The sequence below is a fragment of the Penaeus vannamei genome, chromosome 5, assembly GCF_042767895.1.
Source record: "Penaeus vannamei isolate JL-2024 chromosome 5, ASM4276789v1, whole genome shotgun sequence".
Classification (NCBI taxonomy): Eukaryota; Metazoa; Arthropoda; class Malacostraca; order Decapoda; family Penaeidae; genus Penaeus; species Penaeus vannamei.
Window position 1 is genome coordinate 29,777,824 of NC_091553.1, and position 5,000 is coordinate 29,782,823.

Sequence of the window (5,000 nt, forward strand, 5' to 3'; positions counted from 1 at the left end):
GGGAGGGAGGGAAGGAGGGAGGAGAAAATGGGAGAGATGAAAAAGGAGGGATGGAGGAAGGGAGGAAGGGAGGGAGGGAGGGTGGAGAAAATGGGAGATGAGAAAGGAGGGAGGGAGGGAGGGAGGGAGGGAGGGAGGGAGGGAGGGAGGGGGAGGAGAAAGAAGGGAGGAAGGGCGTGAGGGAAGGAGGGGGAGGAGAAAGAAGGGAGAGATCAGAAAGGAAGGAGAGAGGAGAAAGAAGACAGGGATGAGAAATGAGGGAGGGAAGGAAGAAGGGGAAAGGAAAGGGAGGTAGAGAAGGGAGGGAGTTGGTAGAGGAGAGTGGGAGGGAGGGGAAAGCGGGAAAGGAGCTGGGATAGGAGAGAAGAGAAGAGAGAAGGGGAAAGGGTGTGGGAGAGGGTGAGGAGTGGATGGATATGGTAGGGGAAGGGGGGGGCGGTGGGGAAGGGAAGGGGGAGGGATATGAATGGTAGGAAAAGCAGGGGAAAGGAGGGAAAAAGATTTCGGCGAGGGAGTGGAGTGGAAATCAGTGAAGGGAAAGGGTAAGAGGGAGAGGTAGGGCAGTGAGGGAGGATATATATATATATATATATATATATATATATATATATATATATATATATATATATATATATATATATATATATATGTATATATATATATATATGTATATATATATATATATATATATATATATATATATATATATATATATATATATATATATATATATATATATATATGTATGTGTGTGTGTGTGTGTGTGTGTGTGTGTGTGTGCATATATATATATATATATATATATATATATATATATATATATATATATATATACATATATATATATATATATATATGTATATATATATATATATATATATACATATATATATATATATATATATATATATATATATATATATATATATATATATATATATATATATATATATATATATATATATATATATATATATATATATATATATATATATATATATATATATGTATATATATTTATATATACATATACATATATATATATACATATATATATATATATATATATATATATATATACATATACATATATATTTACATATATATATATATATATATATACATATATATATATATACATATATATATATATATATATATATATATATATATATATATATATATATATATATATATATATATATATATATATATATATATATATATATATATATACATATATATATATATATATATATATATGTATATATATATATATATATATACATATATATATATATATATATATATATATATATGTATATTTGTACATGTATACATACATGTACGCATTCCTTTATGTGCACAAACGCGCGTGTGCGCGTAATAGAGAAAAGAGCTGTCTGACTTTCAAAAGCATCTTTCATCCTCCTTCCATATTTTCTTCCTGTTTCCTTCCTCCTCTTTTGATATCAAAAGTTCCCGTCAGTTCATTCCTGGAGGAGAGACGCCGCCATCTCATATGAAGACCCGGCGCCCTCTCGCCCCCTCGCTCTCTCGCCCTCTCGCCCTCTCGCCCTCTCGCCCTCTCGTCCTCTCGTCCTCTCGCCCTCTCGCCCTCTCGCCCTCTCGCCCTCTCGCCCTCTCGCCCTCTCGCCCTCTCGTCCTCTCGCCCTCTCGCCCTCTCGCCCTCTCGCCCTCTCGCCCTCTCGCCCTCTCGCCCTCTCGCCCTCTCGCCCTCTCGTCCTCTCTCCCTCTCGCCCTCTCGCCCGCTCGCCCTCTCGCCCCCTCGCCCTCTCGCCCCCTCGTCCTCTCGCCCCCTCGCCCTCTCGCCCTCTCGCCCTCTCCTCCTCTCGCCCTCGCGCCCTCTCGCCCTCTCGCCCTCTCACTCTCTCGCCCTCTCACCCTCTCGCCCTCTCGCCCTCTCGCCCTCTCGCCCTCTCGCCCTCTCGCCCTCTCGCCCTCTCGCCCTCTCGCCCTCTCGCTCTCTCGCCCTCTCGCTCTCTGCCCTCGCCCTCTCGCCCCCTCGCCCTCCTCGCCCTCTCGTCACTCTCGCCCTCTCACTCTCTCGCCCTCTCGCCCTCTCGCCCTCTCGCCCTCTCGCCTCTGGTCCTCTCGCCCGCTCGCCCTCTCGCGCTCGCTCTCGCCCTCTCGTCCTCTCGCCCTCTCGCCCTCTCGCGCTCTCGCCCTCTCGTCCTCTCGCCCTCTCGCCCTCTCATACTCTCGCCCTTTCGCTCTCTCGCCCTCTACACCCTCTCGCCCTCTCGCCCTCTCGCCCTCTCGCTCTCTCGCCCTCTCGCCCTCTCGCCCTCTCGCCCTCTCCCCCTCGCTGTCGCCCTCTCGTCCTCTCGCCCTCTCCCGCTCGCTCTCGCCCTCTCGCCCTCTCGCCCTCTCGCCCTTTCGCTCTCTCGCCCTCTCGCCCTCTCGCCCTCTCGCTCTCTCGCCCTCTCGCTCTCTCGCTCTCTCGCTCTCTCGCCCTCTCGCCCTCTCGCCCTCTCGCCCTCTCGCCCTCTCGCCCTCTCGCTCTCTCGCCCTCTCGCCCTCTCGCCCTCTCGCTCTCTCGCCCTCTCGCTCTCTCGCTCTCTCGCCCTCTCGCCCTCTCGCCCTCTCGCCCTCTCGCCCTCTCGCCCTCTCGCCCTCTCGCCCTCTCGCTCTCTCGCCCTCTCGCCCTCTCGCTCTCTCGCTCTCTCGCCCTCTCGCTCTCTCGCCCTCTCGCCCCCTCGCCCTCTCGCTCTCTCGCCCTCTCGCCCTCTCGCCCTCTCGCCCTCTCGCCCTCTCGCCCTCTCGCCCTCTCGCTCTCTCGCCCTCTCGCCCTCTCGCCCTCTCGCCCTCTCGCCCCCTCGCCCTCTCGCCCCCTCGCCTCCCTCGCCCTCTCGCGCCCTCGCCCTCTCGCCCCTCGCCCCCTCGCCCTCTCGCCCTCTCGCCCTCTCACCCCCTCTCGCCCCTCGCCCTCTCGCCCTCTCGCCCTCTCGCCCTCTCGCGCTCGCCCTCGCCCTCTCGCCCTCTCGCCCTCTCGCCTCTCGCCCTCTCGCTCTCTCGCTCTCTCGCCCTCTCGTCCCCTCGCCCTCTCGCCCTCTCGCCCTCTCGCCCTCTCGCGCTCGCTCTCGCCCTCTCGCCCTCTCGCCCGCTCGCCCTCTCGCCCTCGCCCCTCGCCCTCTCGCCCTCTCCCCCTCTCGCCCTCTCGCCCTCTCGCCCTCTCCGCTCTCTCGCCCTCGCCCTCTCGCCCTCTCTCGCTCTCTCGCTCTCTCTCTCGCCCGCTCGCCCTCTCGCGCTCGCTCTCGCCCTCTCGTCCTCTCGCCCTCTCGCTCTCTCGCCCTCTCGCCCTCTCGCCCTCTTGTCCTCTCGCTCTCTCGCCCTCTCGCCCTCTCGCTCTCTCGCCCTCTCGCCCTCTCGCCCTCTCGTCCTCTCGCCCTCTCGCTCTCTCGCCCTCTCGCCCTTTCGCTCTCTCGCCCTCTCACCCTCTCGCCCTCTCGCCCTCTCGCTCTCTCGCCCTCTCGCCCTCTCGCCCTCTCGCCCTCTCACCCTCTCGCTCTCTCGCCCTCTCGCCCTCTCGTCCTCTCGCCCTCTCGCCCTCTCGCGCTCGCTCTCGCCCTCTCGCGCTCGCTCTCGCCCTCTCGCCCTCTCGCCCGCTCGCCCTCTCGCGCTCGCTCTCGCCCTCTCGCGCTCGCTCTCGCCCTCTCGCCCTCCCTCTCGCCCTCTCACCCTCTCGCCCTCTCACCCTCTCGCCCTCTCACCCTCTCGCCCTCTCACCCTCTCGCCCTCTTGCCCTCTCGCCCTCCCTCTCGCCCTCTCGCCCTCCCTCTCGCCCTCTCGCCCTCTCGCGCTCGCTCTCGCCCTCTCGCCCTCTCGCCCTCTCGCGCTCGCTCTCGCCCTCTCGTCCTCTCGCCCTCTCGCGCTCGCTCTCGCCCTCTCGCCCGCTCGCCCTCTCGCGCTCGCTCTCGCCCTCTCGCCCTCTCGCCCTCTCGCGCTCGCTCTCGCCCTCTTCTCTAGTCCTCTCGTCCTCTCTCGCCCCCTCGCCCTCTCGCCCTCTCACCTCTCGCCCCCTCGCCCCCTCGCCCTCTCGTCCTCTCGCCCGCTCGCCCTCTCGCGCTCGCTCTCGCCCTCTCGTCCTCTCGCCCTCTCGCCCTCTCGCGCTCGCTCTCGCCCTCTCGTCCTCTCGCCCTCTCGCGCTCGCTCTCGCCCTCTCGTCCTCTCGCCCTCTCGCCCTCTCGCCCTCTCGTCCTCTCGCCCTCTCGCCCTCTGGTCCTCTCGCCCTCTCGCCCTCTCGCCCTCTCGCCCCCTCACTCTCTCGCCCTCTCGCCCTCTCGCCCTCTCGCCCCCTCGCCCCCTCGCCCTCTCGCCCTCTCGCTCTCTTGCCCTCTCGCCCTCTCGCCCTCTCGCCCTCTCGCCCTCTCGCCCTCTCGCCCCCTCACTCTCTCGCCCCCTCGCCCTCTCGCCCTCTCGCCCTCTCGCCCTCTCACCCTCTCGCTCTCTCGCCCTCTCGCTCTCTCGCCCCCTCGCCCTCTTCCTCCTCATAAAGACCCCACTTACAGCCCCAGAAGGATGCCACTTGCTCTCTCCGCCTCTTAATAAGGTCTTATTTCTACTTGCGTTTCGGAGAGAGACGGGTGGGAGGAGGGGGGAGGGGAAGGGGGGTTAGGGAGAGAGAGAGAGAGAGAGAGAGAGAGAGAGAGAGAGACAGACAGACAGACAGACAGACAGACAGACAGACAGACAGAGACAGAGAGGGGTGGGGGGGAGAGACAGACAGATAGAGAGAAAGAGACAGACAGACAGAAATACAGACAAAGAATAAAAGAGAGAGAAAGAAAAAACGACTCTCCGAAGGCTCTTAAAAGTAAAAGGGTTTCCGCTCCCTTCATAAAAAGACAGAAAAAAAGTAAACATTCGCTTCCTTTTTGTCCGTTGCTCCTTCTTTGTGTCTTTCGTAAAATGATCGCTATTTCATGGAGCTGAAATTACTCTTAGGGTGTGACATATGGCCGCTATTGCACTCCTTG